We start from the raw sequence: 19,425 nt of genomic DNA, 5'->3' as shown, positions 1-19,425 counted from the left end.
TGGGCAATAAACAGTTAACCTAGATGTGCTAGTTAATTTTATGAGTCACTTTGGATAGTTATCATGGCCAGCTGTTTGGTATAATACTAATAGAGATGCTGTGTGAAGGTCTCTGTGGATGTAATTAACATTTATAATTGGTTGACTTGAAATAAAGCAGATTCCATACTGTAGTGGGCCTTATCCAACCAGATGAATGCCTTACCAGCGAAGATAAAAGTTACCTGAAGAAGACACAAGTCTACATCAAGATGATAACATAGAAATGCTGAGTTTCCAGCCTACTAGCCTATTTTGCAATTTTTACACTCAAGACTATTATCAACTCTTCCTTAAATATACAGCCTGCTGCTGTATTCTACACAGTTGCTTTGCCAACTCCCAAAATTCTGTGAGTCAATTCCTTAAAATAAACTCTGTATCTTTCTCTTGTTCTCTGTTTCTCTGGAGAACCCTGACTAATGATACACTACGTAAGGAAGATTAGAAAGTATTAACGAGCTCCACCAAAAGGAAGCTGCTCCCTGATAAGAGTAGAGAGAAAGGGTTTTAAGAAACATGCAAGTAAAGAAGAATTAACATTAACTTCTTTTAAAGAAGAACAGAATCCCAGATTCTATGGCCACATCTTCCTATACCAGTATGATACATAACCCAGTAACCCTGACCCTTAGCTTTTAGAGAACAGGGACATATCTCACACCTCTTTGTATCCCCTTTCTAGCAGTGAGTATGAGACAGAGAAGATGCTTTAAATGGTTGCTGAATAAACTAAAGTCTCAGAAGACATCCCCAGTCCTAAATGCAATTAAGAGGGTGAGAATGTACGCAAAAATATGCATTTTAATGTTTTGAGTAATACTGCAGTGTTGTCATTCTGAGACTGTTGTGTGTACACTATAGGATAACAATAAATGAATAATTGTGGAACTTTCCAGTTCTATAATCACTCATATCCTTGAAAGCAGAGGAAAGAGATAGAGAAAGAAGATTTAAACACACTATCGTCTCCATCATAGTCTCAAGTTTCAATTGGAAGCATCAATATCAATTTATGAAATACTTTTATTTTATCTTAATATGTGCACATACTTCTGATCTCTGTCTACAGAAAGGGCTGAGAGAAAACATGATCACCCCTTAAACAGTAGGGCTTCTAAGAGAAACAGCTGAATCTAGGACTCAGGAGCTAACTTTAAGAGGCTTCCATTAGCCAAAGATGGAGTCATTTGAGCTTCAATGATGGTAATACTTGAAATGGATTAAACTAATACATTAAATTCTAAAAGTTCATAATAATATTCTTAAAAAACTGGTCACCTTTAAGAGATGATAGAGAACCAATTTATTATCTTAAAAAACATATACCAAAGGGAAAAAATCAAGAATTTATGTTACCTTTCTTTTGTGAACTCTATCACTGGGTAACCAAGTAAGAGATAAGAACATGTATCTCTTTATAAAAATATTCCAATGAATAAATGAAAAAGAGTAAAAAGAATTAGAATATTACTATTTTTCAAACCTTAATGAATGAATAGATACAAATAATACATATAAATGGCTGCTAGGATCACAAAAAAAGATGCAACCAAACATTGAAAGTAGGTTATCCAGATGAGCAGCCTCAGCCTCACTCAGATACTTGACAGAAATACAAACTCTCAGGTCCGACCTCCGACCTCCTGAATCAGGAGGTTTGGGCATAGGACCCAGTAATCTGTGTTTTATTAAAACAAGCCCACCAGGTGATTCAGAGGTATCCTCAACTTCATTAAAGTCTATGTATAGCAACAGAAAACAGACTGAGACATAAAATTGGTACCAAGATGTAGGACTTTTGCTATAATATCTGAAAATGAAGCAGCAGCTTTGGAACTGGGTAACGGGTAGAAGCTGGCAGACTATGGAGGAGCTGGATAGAAAAAACCCGTATTGCCATAAATGGAGCATTAAGGGTGATTCTGGTGAAGGTTCTGAAAACAACTAGAGAAACTCTGAATCTTCTTTTTTTTTTTTTTTTTTTTTTTTTATGAGACAGAGTCTCACTCTGTCGCCCACGTTGGAGTGCAATGGTACAATCTCAGTTCACTGCAACCTCCGCCTTGCAGGTTCAAGCGATTCTCCTGCCTCAGTCTCCCAAGTAGCTGGGATTACAGGCATGCACCACCAAGCCCCGCTAATTTTTGTATTTTTAGTAGAGGAGGGGTTCTGCCATGTTGGCCAGGCTGGTCTCAAACACCAAACCTCAGGTGATCTGCCTGCCTCAGCCTCCCACAGTGCGAGGATTACAGGAGTGAGCTACCGCGCCCAGCCTGAATCTTCTTAGAGATTACTTAAGTGCTCATGACCAGAATGTTGACAGAAATATGTAAAGTTCATTCTGAAGAGGCCTCAGATGGAAATGAGGAGCAAGGTACTAGAACTTGGAATAAAGGCCACACTTGTCACAAAGCAGCAAACAGCCTGACATACCTCAAGGCTATGTCCATGCCCTAGGGGTTTGTGGAATGCTGGACTTGAGAGTGATGACCTAGCATATAGGGTGGAAGAAATTTCTAGCAGCAAAACACTCAAGACACAGGTGAGATCTGGGAGCAAAGGGATGACAAAGACAGAATTTATAATCAAATGAAAAGCAAAGTGGAAAGATTTGGAAAACTCTCCTCAGGCTGGCTATGTAGAATTTAAAAAGCTTGTTTAGGAAAGGAAACCAAGAATGTGGCCTAGGAACCATTTGCTAAAGAGATTCATATTGATACAAGGGACCAAGAGACTATTTATCAGGATAATTAGAGAAAGACTCCAAAAGGCATTTCACACATCTTCGAAGCTGCTCCTCCCATCAGAGGCCCAGAGGCCTAGGAGTGCAGAATGATTTTGTGGGAGCCCATGGCCTCCATGGCATTCTGCACAGCCCACTGTCCAGGACTGCCTCAGGACTCTGCTCCCTGCTCCCCAGAGCAAGGCTCTGTGGTTGCCCCAGCCATGACCCAAGTAGCAGCAGGTGTGGCTCAACTCACCACTATGGAAGGCACAAGCTATAAATTTTGGTGGCATCCACAAGGTGCTAATTCCGCAGGTATACAGAATGAAAGAGATGTGGGGCTATGGTAGTTTCACCTAGATTTCAAAGGATATACCAAAAAGACGGGTGCCCTGGCAGAGACTTGTCACAAGAGTGAACGCATTGCTGAGAGCCCCCACTAGGGCAATGCCTAGTACAGCCAGAAGCAAGGCCATAGCAGAGTCCCCACTAAAGTAATGCCTAATGGAGCTGTGAGAGCAGGAATGCTGCTGAGACCTCAGAACTATAGCATCAGCATGCAGGTCCAACCTGCAAAAGCCACAGGCACCCAACTGTAACTTACAAGGGCTGACATATGGATTGAGCATAGTAAAGCCATGGGGGTGGAGTCACTTGAGGCTTTCAGGCCCAACCCTGCACCCATGTGCCCAGGATGCAGGACATGGAGTCAAAGGAGATTATTCTCCAGCTGTAAGATGTAACGCTGTTTTCCTTGTTGGGTTTTCGTTTTACATGGGACCTGTTACTCCTTAATTTTTTCCTGTTGCTCCCTTTTGGAATGGCAATGTCTGTCCTATGCCTGCTCCACCACTATATTTTGGAAGCCGGTAACTTGTTTGATTTAATAGGCTCACAGCTGAAAAGAATCTGCCTCAAGGCAAATACACCATGTGTCTCACTCAAATCTGATTTACATGAGACTTGGAACTTTGGGTTTCTGAGTGCATGATAGAATGAATGAAGACTCTGGAGCTACTGGGATGGAATGAATGTATTTTTAAACACCAGAAGGACATAAATTTTGGGGGCCCAGAGTGGAATGCTGTGGTTTAAATGTGTTCTCCAAAGGTTCACTGTATTGGAAACTTGGTCCTGAATGCAGAAGTATTGAGAAGTAGTACTTTTAAGAGGTAACTGGGTCATGAGGGCTCTGCTCTCATGAATGGATTAGTGGACTAATAAGTTACTGGATTGATGGGTCATCAAGCAGGTAGGTTAGCTATCACAAGAATGCATCTGTTATAAAATCCAGTTTGGTTCTCACTCATGTGCCCTCTCAGCATGTGATGCTCTGTGCCACCTTGGGACTCTGTAGAGAATTCCCACTAGCAAGAAGGCCCTCACCAGAGGCTCACACCATGCTCTTGGACTTCTTAGCTTCCAGAACCGTAAAAAATAAATTTCTTTTCCTTATAAATTAACTAGTCTTTGGTATTCTGTTAAAGTAACAGAAAAAGGACTAAAACAGATGCCATTAGGATAAAAAAGAGGGAGAAATAATATTTAAAGAAATAATAAGGCTAGGCATGGTGGCTCATATCTGTAACTCGAGCACCTTGGAAGGCCGAGGTGGGAGGATTGCTTCAGCCCAAGGAATTCAATACCAGCCTGGGAAACATGTTGAGACCCTGTCTCTACAAAAAATGTTAAAAATTAACCAGGCAGGGTGAAACACACCTGTAGTTTCAGCTACTCAGGAGGCTGAGGTGGGAGGACTGCTTAAGCCCGCAGTGAGGTGCAGCCTGCAGTGAGCTAAGGTCATGCCACTATACTCCAGCCTGGGTGACAGTGAGACCCTGTCTCAGAGAGAGGGGAAAAAAAAGAATGAAAGAAAAAGAATAAAAAATACATAAATAATGGTTGAAATCTTTCCAAATTTGATAAAAGAAAAAGAAATATTAATCTACACATCCCCCAAGGAGCTCAACAAATTCTAAATAGGATAAATACAAAAAGATATACTTCCAGACACATTATAGGCAAAATCTTGAGAGCCAAAGACAAGGAGAAAATCTTGAAAGCAGCAAGAGCAAAATGACCAGACAAGCACAAAGGAGTTCCCAATAAGATTAACAACTGACTTCTCATTAGAAACAAGCGAGGGCAGAAAGCAATGGAATTAAATATTCAAAGTGCTAAAGTAAAATATTGTGAATTATGACTCTAATATCCAGCAACACTGTATTTTTAAAATAAAGGTGAAATTAAGGCATACCCAGGAAAATAAAAACAGAGAATTTGTTGCTAGAATATCTGTTTTACAAGAAATACTAAAGGAAATTCTTCAGGCTAAAAGCAAGTAACACCAAACAGTAATTGGAAGCCCCAAAAAACAAAGCGTGCCAGTAAAGGAAATTACGTACATAATTGCAAAAGACACTGTAATTGCATATTTCTTCCCCTTTCTTCTCTTAACTGATTTAAAGAATAATTCAATAAAACACTGTAGCTATAATTTTATTATTGGGCTAACAACATTCACTGTTACATATTTAGACAATAACAGTACCAATGAAGCAGATGAGAACAAAGTTCTATGGGAGTAAGAAAATGACCCCAGAGCTAACTCAAATATGCAGAAATATGTAAAGAAAATGAAAAATAGAGAGGTCAATACAACTAACTATAAATATGTACTTGCTCTCCCTTGTCTCAGTTTCTTCAAAAGACATAAAGTAAAAATTACAACAGTGTATTGTTGGGTTTGACATAATAGGTACATCAATAATAGCACAAAAAAGTTGGGGAGGGAAATGGAGCTAATAGAGGAAGTCTATATTGCTGAAAGTAAGTATAAATCAGAAGTGAAATTCTTACAAATCAAGATGTACACTGTAAACCCTGGAGCAACCACTAAGAAAATAATTCAAAATATATGTTTTAAAAAGTAGCAAAGGAATTAAAACATCACACTACAATATATCTACTTAACTCAAAAGAAGGCAAGAAAGGAAAGAACAAAAAAGACTTGAGACCTATGGAAAACAAAATTCGTAACTGCATACAAAAATCCAACTATATCAGTAATTACATTAAATGTGAACAGATTAAGCAATCTAATCAAAAGAAAGATTATCAGGCTGTATTTTTTTAAAAGAAAAAGAACAATGATCCCAACTACATATAAAATCTATATAAAACACATTTTAGATTCAATCATACAAATAGGTTGAAAGTAAAAGCTATACCATAAAAACAGTAAACATAAAAGAATCAGGCAAAATAGATTTTAAAACAAGAATATATTACTAGAAATAAAGAGAAACACTTCATAATGACAGAAGGGTCAATCCATCAGGAAGATATAACAATTAGAAGCATATATGCACCTAACAACAGAAGGAAGAAAAGACAGAGTTGAAGGGATACACAACTCAAAAATAATAATTGGAGACTAACCCTCTTTCAATACTAGATAAAACCACCAGGAAGAAAATCAACAAGAACACAGAAGATTCGAACAACACAGTAAGACAACTAGCCCTAAAGACAACTATATAACACTCCACCCAACAAGGCAATATGCATTCTTAAGTGCATAAGAAACATTTTCCAAAAGAGATCACATGCTAGGCCGTAAACAACCTTCAATAATTTACAGAGATTAATCACACAAAGAATGTTCTCTGAAACAATGGAATGCAATTATAATACAATCAGTAACAGAAGGAATTTTAGGAAATTCACAAAGATGGGCGGGGGAACCACACTCCTAAATAACCAATAGGTCAAAGAAATCAGAGAGAAAATTAGAAAATATGTTGAGATGAGTGAAAACTAAAACACAACATACCAAAATTTATTGGATACAGCTAAAGAAAATAGTACTCAGAAAGAAATTTGTAGCTATAAATGCCTATATTAAAAAAGAAAGATCTCAAGTGGATAATCTAATCTTCCACCTTAAGAAGACAGAACCTACAAAAAGAAAAGCAAACTAAACCTAAGCAAGCAGATGGGAGGAAATAATAAAGAATAATGTGCAAACAAATGAAACAGAGAATAGAAAATCCAGAAAACAAAAGACACTGGCAAAGGATTTGGGAATCAGGTGGTCATTGTTGTTGACAGAAAAGGAAGGTTTCTTATTAGAGGGAACAAAATCCAGATTGCAAGGAATTTAAGGAATAAATGGGAGGGGAAAAAATGAAGGCAGCATATGTAGACTCTTCTTTCAATAAGCTTGAAGAAAAAGAATGAGAAGACTGAAAATGAAGGCAAGAAGAAATGATTAACAAAGTCTTCTAGGAGGCAGAAAGGAATTAAGATTCTAGGCAAATAAATTGGCCTTGGAAGGTATGGCAGACCTAGAGGTTGCCTACTTAGTCTTCCCTTCTTTGTGGATAACAAAATCTTATTTATTTTTTTATTTTTAATTTTTTTTACCTTGGGAAGAGTGGAGGGCCATGAATCTAGACTAGTCTAAGCCAAACATAGGACTTCTGTACCCCTCCCCACTGACTAGCTTAGAAACAGTATAGGATGCAGTTTTGGCTAGTGAGGTCATGTTTTCTAGGAGGCTTCTAAGAAAGTTTTCTTCATTTCTGAAAAAGACATAAGAGAGACACCTTTTCTTACAGTCATGGATGCTTTGATATGAGTATGTCATTCTTGGAGTTAAAGCTGCCATCTTGAGATGAGGAGGGGAAAAGTCTGAAGACAAAAGTCAACTTATGCAGGATGGTAGAATGAAAAGAGAGAGCCAGAGAGTCTGATGATAACAGTTAGCTGCTATATGAGCCAACTAAAAAACCATCTTTCTTCCAGATTTCTAGTTATATGAGATAATAAAATGCAGTTATTACATATGATACTTTCAGTTGGGTCTCTGTCACTTACCAGCTGAAAGTATTCTAATTGATATAGAAGGAAAGATACTTTCACAAGATAGATGTGGATGAAATTAACTTTGCATATTGGAGATAAGGGAATTGGAGAGTTTCAGCCTAAAGTTTCATTTATTAAAGAAAGTGAAACTCATATAGATCAATTTTACAAAGGGAGTGGCCTTAACATTTGCTGTTTCCTGCTTTAAAATATCAAGTATTACTAATGATAACAATAGCTAGTAATGAAGATGATTATGACGATAAGCTCATGGTTATCAAAGTATTTTTAAAGCTGGGTATTTTATCTTTTATTGTTTACCTTCTACATACTATTTGACTTCAATAGTGAAAACATACCAATCTCTTCTACTTTCTGTTCATAACAATTTTCATGGTAGTTTAATTTTTCATACTTTCATGGTATATAACACAGTATACCACAATACAGTTTACAGAGGGAATCCTTAACTTTGAAGAACAAACACTCTGAAAACTAAACAATTTATAAAAAGATTTCTCTATTTCCATACACTTTCTGAATCTGGTCAAGAAAATAAAACAACATTTCAACTGCATCTGTGCAATGATAGCTTGATTCATATCAGAAGATGGAAAATCAACACTGTAGCCACATAGATACACACCAGAGAAAGCACACTTTTAGCAGAAATAACAAAAAGCAATAGAATTGTGCTCTTATCCAAGCGGTTCCCAAATGGAAAAAAAAAAAAAAATCTGAAAGTTAAATTATAAGACAGCTTTTGAAGCACAAAACATTTTTCCTACAGAAACATTACTATGAGTCATGTCATTAGTAGGCCCATCCATAAAAGCCATATGCTTGTAAAACCATATGCATAAGACTGTTGTTTGAACTATACCAAAGCAGGATAATAGTTTTTCCTTGGGAAAATACATCATTTTCTCCCTCTTCTCTCTACTAAGTCCCAGAGGAGTGGGCCTCACCAGGGGCTCTGTCCACCTCTGGAGCTCAGCAGTCATCCCCCTCACTCTGCACACTCCATGGTCAGCCACACTGAACTTCTCCAACCTGCAGGGCCTCTCCCCTCCAAGTCACTACTGTTACAACCTTCCCTTCTTCTTCCTGTAGGTCACCTCCACTCAGCCTTCTGGTTTCAGCTTAATGCTGCTTCCTCAGGTAGGCCATCCCTTGTCTCCACACTGAGTCATGTGTTCCTGATGTGTGTGCTCTCGCATCACACTATACTTTCCTAACACAGCATTTGTCAATCTCCCCGATAAGCTCCACTGTTTCAGGGATTCATTTCATTTGCTATTAATGTTAAGGTCAGAAGACTGCCTGGCATTTTGAAGTTTCTTTACACATATTTATTTATACGAATTATTTCTCATAAGATACTTTAATGCATTTTTAACTTATCTACAGTCATTACCAAGGAAAAGGGGGGTTTTCCAAAGAACACTTCTCCTTCCCTCAATTTACACCTACAGATTGTTCATAGGGAGGAAGCTACCTATCCAATTTCTTTCCCATTGCTGATTTATAGTCACTTAAATGGACATTAAAATTTTAGCAAATAGATACATTTTATTTTTCTTTTTAGAAGATGAGGCCTTTGAATGATGAAGCAATAAGTATATTTTCTAATATTAACTTGATCTCTTTTTTGTAGGTAATGTCACTCATTCTCATGACTTTTACTGTCAGCAATGAAATGCTTATTCCAAAATCTGTATCTCTATGCTTGATTTTTCTCTCAAGCTTAGAATCCAAACTTTCAGCTGTCTACAATTTTTATATCCGAATGTCCCACAAAAACTTCACCCCATTCCCCCACCCAATCTTTCTTTTCTGTGGTATTCCCCATTTCAGATATTTCAGATAATGACATCACCATCTAGTCAGTGGAGTCTCACACCCACGTTATCTCGTCCTTGTTAATTATTCACTGGACCATGGCCTCACAGTGGTGGCAACACTTCGGAGCAGAATCTGAGGCCCCACCACAGACCTACTGAATCAAAATCTACCTTTTAACAAAATCCCTAGACAATTCATATGCACATTAAAATATGAGAAACACCGATGTATAATTCCTTTTTCTCTCTACCCCCACAAAACTCTGATACCAAGTCTATATAGGCAAATATATTCCCTCCCATCCATTTCTGTTATCATGGCCCTGATAAAGCCATCACTTCCTGTGGTGATATGGACACTGAAATGGCTTCTTAGCTGACCTCATTCCTGCAGCCCACTGTTAACCCAGACTTTTAGAAGGGACACTCTGATGTACAGCTATGAGAGGACATATGGTTGGCTGGCCAGTACTGTGCATAATGTAAAGTATGTCCTATCTATGTTGCAATTTAAAATCTGGGGATGCTCACAAAATTGTCTCATAGAAAAGCATGCAAAAAAAAGAAAAAAAAGATTAACTTTTCTTGTGTCTCCTTGTTATAATCACTGATCTCAATTTTCTTTCCAAATACAAACCTAACCATGTCATATCCCTCTCCAAAATCTTTTAGTGGCTTCTGAACACATCATGTATTTCTACACTTCTACCTTTCTGTTCATGCTTTTTCCCTTTTCTCCTATCCACCTTGCAAAAATTTTGCCCATCTTCTGAAGTCCTGCTCAAGAGTTATCTCACTGGAGAACAGTCATCTCATCTTACCAGCTCTCTAAGAAATAACTGCTTCTCCATTACCTCTACAACCCACTGCACTCTGTTCAACACACGATTATGGTACTCATCTCGCTGTATGAAAGGCCTATGAATGTCTGTCTTTCCTGTCAGACAAGGACTTCCTCAAAGGAATTCTGTATTTCAGTCACTGGCAGATGGTAGATACTCAAAAAATGTTTTAAAAAATCAATTACCATTTATATTTGACATTATTAAAAGCTGTAGAACTTATCATTGATAACATGAATATATTTATAAACTCTACAATACTAAGTACCATATCTCTCAAGTTATATGCACCCAGGCACAGTAAAAGTTCAAACATGCTTGGGGACCTAATTCAGCCACTTAAATGCAGCTATCCTTAAAAGCCCACATTCTGGGGAGGCCCACCTTATTTCCTGAGAGTTCAATCAGATAACTGAACAGGGCACACAGAGGTTAATTTCTGATGAGAAGAGAGGGAGGTCAAGTCTGCCAACTGATTTTAAAAATTATATATTGTGCCATAAAGATTGTAATAAAGAAATAAAAGTTTGTTATCTATAACTTTAAAATATTTAAAAATTCATTTTCTGCACATTATCTTTCAAAAGCAGTTGAAATTACACTAAACATATCATTCTGTATTTGGTTACAAAATTTTGCCATAAGTTACACTTATAATTACACTTTAGTGATCAAATTATTCCATCACCCTAACAAATGTTCATTAAAACATTTACCAAAGTCCAATAATTTAGTTCAATAGTTACTGAATAATTACTTGTATGCCAGACCCTAATGCAGGGCCTGACCAGCCCTAACCTCAAGAACTCCCCAGCCAAGTGGTAGGAACTGATTCATACACCCATGACTGTGGTGCAGTACCGAATGCAAACCAGAGTGCTCACTGGCAGGGCTGACTCAGAAGGGATGCCCCCAGGATCTGACTGCTGCTCTCAAGAGATAGAAAGTCAACACGAAGAACAGGGGAAGGACCCATAAAGATGAGACATAAGAATTTCAAATGGCACAGCATGTTCAGGGAAAGGCAGTGGCTGGGAGTAGCACAAGAAACACATTAGAGTGAATGGGTCCATTTCCTTAAAGCCTCTCCAGAATTGGAAGTTATTTTAATTTTCAGTGCTTTCGAGAGAATAGAAGAGGTAACTCAAGGTTAACTTAAAAGGCATTTCTTTGATTACCAGTGACGGTAAACATAATTCCACCTTTTTATTAATCATTAACTGCTAAAATACTTTGTTTACTTATGTATTAAAACTTCTTCATTAGGTTTGAGAGAACTTCCTCTTCAGATATTATAGATGTTCACCCTTAGTCACATTTGATACAAGCATTTCCTCCAGTTGTGTTGTGTTATTTTTTTCGTTGTAAATAAACCTTACATTTTGTATGTTCAAAACTATTAGATCTTTTCCTTGGTGAGCATTCCCTCTAACACTGAGTCATCAATCCTTCACAAATCTGATGAATATTGTTCTATTCTCTACTACTTTTCAAAAATACGATTAAAAAATATTTAACTCTTTATACTAGCTAGACCTGATTATAAAAACAAAAACAAACAAACAAAAAAACATGATGTGCATAAACATTCACATACAGGCCAATATCCTCCCTCTTCCAATCTTACTCCCACTCCCTTTGCTAAGATGGCTAGGGAATTCCTTTTCATACAAACTCTCGATTCATTTTCATTCAGGCTCCCTTACATAGCAATGCTGGGAAGAGAGCAGCTAGAGCATGTGTCCTTTGCAGTATCTTTAGAGATGGCCCTGAAATCTCTACAACCTCTACGAAAGAATTACAAATTAGTATTTTAAGGTACATAACATGGACAGAAAACATTTATGGGATGTATCAGCAATAAACATCAATGCTAATTTAAAGTACTAGCGGATACCTTCTAAGTCCCCAAACAAGTAATGCAGTTTTTCTTTAAGGGCCTGGAATGTATAGCCTTTTTACTAACTTCATATTACAGAAGGCAGTTTTCAAATTAGCAAAGGGGGCTCAGTCCAGTGGTATACAGTTGAACATGTCTGACTCCCATGGGTAGTCTGGAAATGTGGGGAGGCGTTTTTTAGATGTCACAATGAGAGAGCACACTATTGTGAATCTTGCGACATGTAGGGCAATCTTGTACAACAAAAACCTGTCCTATCCCAAATGCCAATAGCCACCTCACTTCAGCTAAGGGCCTTCCAGCCCAAGATGATGTGCTTCCTATATTTAATGAAGGAAACTCCTGACTTCCAATTGTTCTATCTACCCTGCCACCCAGTACATGTTTTACCAAGGGAGGACCAGCCCTAAGTAAGATTGTGAGGTAGAATAGGCAGTACTGGATGTCTTGCTTACTCCTCCTATTGGGTCCTTTGTTTTAAAATCCTGTTGTGGCCTGAATCCCTGCAAGTAACATCCCAGGAAGTTCTGGCTTGGAGGAACCCAGGAACTTGGCTACTGTCCTCTCATTCTGATCCACCAAAACCTGTTCCCTGCAAGTTCTTAGAAAACATCTGAAAAACAAAGCACACTCTGATACTAACTTCATGAAGGTACAAGTGCATTCTTCTTCTCAGGGATATTTGTGTTTAAGCACTAAACCAGAGATGCCACTCCTTACCTTATGCCCTACTGCCATCCTTGTGTAAGCTACTACCATTTTTCACTGTGATTACCACAGCAGCCTCTTAACTGGTCTTCCTGCTTTAAGTCTTCCAAGTCATAGTCTATGCTCAAGAAAGAGCTGACCTAAGTGAGATCATGTCCTTTCTTGGCTCAAAACTCTCTGGTGGCTCCCTAGTTTACTCCAATAAAAGCCTCCAATGTCTTTTATTGGTACCTCCAATGCAAGGTCATAAATAATCTAAAATCTGAAAATCTGAGGGGAGAGCACATACGGGAGAAAAAACAAGAGTCCTTTTTGGTCACGTTAAATTTGCAATGCCTAAGAGACATTCAAGTAGAGATGTCAGAAAGGTGTTATCCCCAGATCCTCAGAAGAGAGCTTCAGGCTAGATAAGTAGTCCTCAACAGGTGGTGATTTTATGTACCCCGGAGACATCTGGCAATATCTGGAGACATTTTGATTGTCACAATAAGGGTAGAGGGAACTCTATTGGCAGTTACAGCATAGAAGCCAGAGATGCTGCTAAGCATCCTGCAATCCACGAGACATCCCCCGACACTGAAAAAATTTTCCAGCCCAAAATGTCAATAGTGCTAAAGATGACAAACTCTGGGCTAGAGATAATGTGAAAGACTTACACAAAAAGATATTTAACCAAAAGTACAAGATGAAAAACAAGGGAACTAAACCTCTCCTCTTTTAGATGTCAGGTAACACAGAAGACAGAAAATGGTCAACTAGAATGGGAGAAGGAAAACCAGGGAAGGGTTTGTGTCACAGGCCAAGAGACAAGTGTTTCCAAAAGGCAGCAATGGTCAATTGTGGTCAACTGTGTGGAAAACTGCTAAGACGTCAAATAACCTGATAGGGGGTTAAAAGGTTGAGAAGAATGAAGGCAGTATGCTGTGGGGAGTGAGGGAGTGAGATAATAGACAAGTCGGAAGACTGCTGGACAATTTTAAGGCTGCTGAGTATAACATTAAAGTGAAAAAACTGGCAGGTAGTTGAGCTCATCCAGTTCCGAGATTGGAGAGACCAAAGAGGTACAAAAGAATTGAAAGAATTTGCCGGAAAATAATTTGAATCAAAGCATCTAGGCTGGATAAGGAAGGAACTGGTAACACAAAGGAAGTGATAAGTAGAAATCTGGGAAGGGCGCTGGAAGTCATGATGAGTCATAAATACTTTTCCCACATCAATAAATATATTTCCTATATACTTTTAACTGTTTCATAATAACATAGCCTATTGCTTGATTTTATTAAGCAAATGTGATTATTACTTTAATAAGTTACAAGAGATAAGTGTTGGTGATGGTGTGAAAAAGAGAAAACTCATACACTGTTGGTGGGAATGCAGATCAGTGCGGCCATTGAGAAAAACTGTACAGGGGTTCCTAAGGAAATTAAACATACAACTACCATATGACTCAGCAATTCCTCCAGTGGGTAGATATCCAAAGGAAATGAAATCACCATCTCATAAAGATACCTGCACTCCCATGTTCACTGTAGCATTAGCCAAGATTTAGAAACAATAGCCAAGATATTGAAACAACCAAAGTATCTGTCAAGAGATGAACGAACTGTGAGGTATGTGTGTGTACATATGTGCATGTGTGTATATATATATGTACATGCACATACATAAATGGAATATTATTCTGCCTTAAAAAGGAGATCCTGCCATTTGCTACCACATGGATGAACATGGAAGACATTATGCAAAGTGAAATAGGCAAGACACAGAAAATGCATGACCTCACTTATATGAGGAATCTTAAAAAAGGAAAAGAAAAAGAAAGTTGAATACTCAGAGAATAAAATGGTGGTAAGCAGGGGCAGGCAGGGGAGAAAATGGGAAGATGTAGCTCAAAGGATACAAAGCTGCAGATACGCAGGATAAAGGGGTCTCCCTGTCTAACATACAACATGAAGACTACAGTTAATACTGTATTGTATTTGAGATTTTTGCTAAAAGAGATTTTAAGTGTTCCTGCCACTAAAAAGGGTAACTATGTGAGTTACTGATGTTAATTTGGTTGACTGTAGTATCCAGTTCACTGTGTGTGTACATCAAAACATCGTATACCTTAAATATATACAATAAAAAGGAGGTATTTACTATTTGAACAATGCTCATCATCCTATTTACTTTTCCAGAGTAGGATCAAATGGCATTTGTGGGAAAGATCATGTTATTGTGAAAGATATGCATATGATAAATAACAGACCTGGGTTAAAATATCAGCTCTTTCATTTACTATATTGTGACCATGGACAACTTACTTAACCTCTCTGAGCCTAAATCTCTTCAGCTTATTAACAGATGTGGTACACAGAATACTGGCTCCCTCAAAGGATGTCCATACCTTATTCCCTGGAATCTCTGCCTACCCTATATTACATGGTATGATATTGTGAAATATATATCTGGTCTACATCCTCATTTCCTGGCATACAACTGCTAAAATCCTTAGAATCTCCAAAGTGATGCCTTTTGTATGCTAATGAGTTGACTGATGGTTTGTAGTCTCTAGGTAGCTTCAGGATGGAGGATGGTCACTAGAAAGACCAAAGCACGATTAGAGGGTTGGGACGTTCAGCGACACCCTCCAAGCTCTAGGAAGGGGAAAGGGTCTGAAAGTTAAGTTGATCACCAATAGTCAATGATTCAATCAATCATGCCTACCCAATGAAGCTTAAATAGAAACCCAAAAGGACACAGTGTGGAGAGCTGTCAAATAGCTGGACACATGGAGGTTTGCAAATGGTAGTATACCCGGGGAGGGCAAGGGAGCTCCCTGCCCCTTCCACATGCCTGGCCCTGTGCACCTCTCCATCTGTATCCTTTATAATAAACCAGTAGATGTGTTTGCCTGAGTTCTGTGAGTCCTCTAGTAAATTAAATGAACCCGAAGAGGTGGCTGTGGGAATCCCAATTTATAGCAGGTCGGTCAGAAGCACAGGTAGAGCCTCCTGAGACTTGCTGTGAGACTGAGGCCTAAAGATGGGGGATCTGACACTCTCTACAGGTGATGTCAGCATTGAATTGAAGGTAACCCAGGTGGTGTCTGTTGCAAAATGGCTTGGTGTGGTGGGGAGGAAACTCCCACACGTGTCATCACAGAAGTCTTCTGTGTTGATTGCTGTTGGCTGAGAGAATACAAAAAAAAAAAAACATTTTGAATGTGTTTTTTCCACTCATTTGGTGAGGGGGAATTAAGGTTGCACACAGAATTAAGGCTGGTAATCAGTGGACCTTAAAATAACGAGAGTATCTGCATTATCCAGATGGGCCCAAAGTAATCACAAGCGTTCTTAAAAGGGAAAGTGGGGGCAAAAGAATCAAAACCAGAAAAACAGCACTGTGAGAAAGATTTGCCCAGCCACTGCTGGCTCTGAAGATGGAAGGAGACTAGAAGTGAAGGAATGCAGGCAGCCTCCAGAAGCTGGAAAAGACAAGAAAATTGACTTCCCCTAAGCCTTCAGGAAGAAGGGCAGCCCTGCTAACAGGACGTCAGGTCCATTTTGGGCTTCTGACCTCCAGAATGTAAGATAAGAAATTTGTGTTGTTTTAAGCCACAAAGGTTTTTTTTGGTGTTTTTTTGTTTTGTTTTGTTTTGTTTTTTTGAGACAGAGTCTCGCACTGTGGCCCAGGCTGGAGGGCATGGAGTGCAGTGGCGTGATCTCAGCTCATTGCAACCTCCTTCTCCTGGGTTCAAGCAATTCTCCTGTCTCAGCCTCCTGAGTAGCTGGGATGACAGATGCACGCCACCACGCCAGGCTAATTTTTGTATTTTTAGAAGAGATGGGGTTTCACCATGTTCGTCAGGCTGGCCTCCATCTCCTGACCTCGTGATCCGCCTGCCTTGGCCTCCCAAAGTGCTGGGATTACAGGCGTTAGCCACCGCACCTGGCCAGATTTTTTGTTTTTTTGTTTGTTTTGTTTTGTATTACAGCAACAATACAAAACTAATACACAGGTAAAATGAACTGCCTTCATAAGCTTTGTGTAGCTTAACCAAGATAATGTATATAAAGTACCTAACTGAGTGCCTAGTATATAGGAAGCATTTAAATAGCTATTAAGAGTGTTAGTTCTTTACTAGTAGAACACTCTTAACAGCACTGAAACCAAATAGTCAACAGAAAGAACACTGAGTTCTAGAATTTACTCAAAGCTGTGACATAAGACATCTTGGCCTCTCTATGACAGCTCTCTCACACAGCAAAATGAGAGGGGACTAGATGACTTTTGAAGTTTCTGCCAGCTCTAAAATTTTACGATTCTAAAATCTAATTCCTTAATGATACATTCTACTTATTGCTAATTAACTGATTGAGAAAATCCTATTAAATATAAACAGTAGACCAAGCAGTTTTCATTTTATGTTTCAACATTTTCAATATTTTATATTGCTGAGTTACAGCCTTATAAAGTTGAGTCATGACATAAAAATCACAGGCCTGCAAGCAAGGAAAAATATCTAAGTCATCCTGCTATTACTTAATGGCCTTACAGTCAAACTGAAATAATAATAATAATATCTTTTCAAATAGCTCAAAGTATATTCCCACATATTACCTCACTTATTCTTTTTTAACAGCTTTATTGAGGTATAATTCACATACCATGCAATTTACCCTTTTGAAATATACAATTCCATGGTTTTAGTATATTCAGAGTTGTGCCAACATCACCGCCATTTTAGAACGTTTTTATCATCCCAAAATGAAACTCCCTATCCATTAGTAGTCCTTCCCCATCTCTCTCCTCTAACCCTCTCAGCTCATGAATCTACTTTCTGTCCCTATGGATTGGCCTACTCTACACATTTCATATAAATGGAATCATACAACATACAGCCTTTTATGTCTGCTCCTTTCACTTAGCATGTTTTGTTATGTTACAGCATGTGTCAGTACTTTATTCCTTTATGCTTTTAATGCTAAATAATATTCCATTGCATGGATGTACCACATTTTGTTTATATATTCATCAGCTGATAGATATTTAGGTTGTTTCTACTGTTTAGCTATTAGGAATAATGTTACTAGCATTTGTGTATAAGTTTTTGTGTGTACGTATGTTTTCATTTATCTTGCACAGATACCTAGGAGTGAAACTGCTAGGTAACACAGGGTAACTCTATGTTTTAACCTTTTGAAGAACTGTCAAGCTATTTCTAAAGTGGCTGCCCATTTTAAATTCCTGCCAGCAATGTATGGAGCTTCCAATCACTCCACATCCTTACCAACACTTGTTATCTTCTTTGGATTACAGCTAACTAGTGGGCATGAAGTAGCATCTTATGTGGTTTTGATTTGCTTCTCTCTCTGAGTGACAACGTTGAGCATCTTTTTATGTGCTTATCGGTCATTCATAAATCTTCCCTAGAGAAATGTCTATTTAGATCCGTTGCCCATTTTAATGGGGTATTTTTGTCTTTTTAATATTGAGCTGCAAAGGTTCTTTACAAATGTGGATATAAGTCCATTATCAGATATATAATTTGCAGGTATTTTCTCTTACCCTGTATACCTCATCTAATCTTAGTGCAGCTACTTGCACTAGATAGATTGTGTGTTGCTATCCCCATTTTGCAGACAGAATTGGCATATGATTAAACAGACCTGATAACTGGCACTCAAAAGAAAACATATAGCTGTGCCTCTGCTTCTATTAATTTAAAAGAGTATATTGATAGCAACATTGTGACAACACATCCAGCAAGGCTGCCTTGTTCAACTCAATAGATGCAGGGAAGCTATCCTGTATCTATTATACAACCTAACAATATTTTCCACAGTTACACCAAGGATAGTTCATTCCTTCACTCAAAAAATACTGAGTATTACATGTGAGGTGCCACACTACTCCTAGTTCACAAGCATCCATGCACATGATCAAATCCTTGCCCTCATTAGTCTTATAATTTGGCAGTGTCATGCAAAACTCTTAACCTTAAATTCCTTAGTTGCAAACAGTCCTAACAAAGAAATGTTTTATCTTAAAGATCCACTCTCAACTCAGAGGAAGCATTACAGAGCTTAACACAATTGATACTCTTTTTTTAAAAAAATGAAAAGCATCAAACTTACTTTGTGTCCCAGGACAACCTTGTTTTTGAGTATTGCTCCGATATCTGGGCCATCACCTGGTTCTTATCAATTCTTTTTTTTTTTTTTCTTTTTTGAGATGGAGTCTTGCTCTGTCACCCAGCAGCCTGGAGTGCAGTGGCTCAATCTAGGCTCACCGCAACCTCCACCTCCCGGGTTCAAGCAATTCTCCTGCCTCAGCCTCCCGGGTAGCAGGGATCACAGGCACATGCCAGGACACTCGGCTGATTTTTGTATTTTTAGTAGAGACAGGGTTTCACCACATTGGCCAGGCTGGTCTCAAACTCCTGACCTCGTGATCCACCTGCCTTGGCCTCCTAAAGTGCTGGCATTACAGAAATGAGCCACTACACCC

The 19,425-nt window shown here is 38.4% G+C and overlaps 1 protein-coding gene across 8 annotated transcripts in view; it reads right to left on the bottom strand.

Moving 5' to 3' along the window:
* ZNF438 (zinc finger protein 438) overlaps positions 1-19,425 on the bottom strand; it is a 177,558-nt gene that overhangs the window by 136,755 nt on the left and 21,378 nt on the right. Inside the window, exon 1 of one of the 8 annotated variants that reach the window (XM_017962644.3) lies at positions 19,053-19,201. The exons of the other annotated variants lie outside the window; for them this stretch is intronic. The gene's annotated coding sequence lies outside the window, so the exon portion shown is untranslated. Of the gene's footprint in view, positions 1-19,052; positions 19,202-19,425 lie in introns of those variants that run through there. 8 annotated transcript variants of the gene reach the window in all.

Source organism: Papio anubis, chromosome 11 (genome assembly GCF_008728515.1).
Source record: "Papio anubis isolate 15944 chromosome 11, Panubis1.0, whole genome shotgun sequence".
Classification (NCBI taxonomy): Eukaryota; Metazoa; Chordata; class Mammalia; order Primates; family Cercopithecidae; genus Papio; species Papio anubis.
This window is presented reverse-complemented; position numbering and strand designations above follow the sequence as displayed.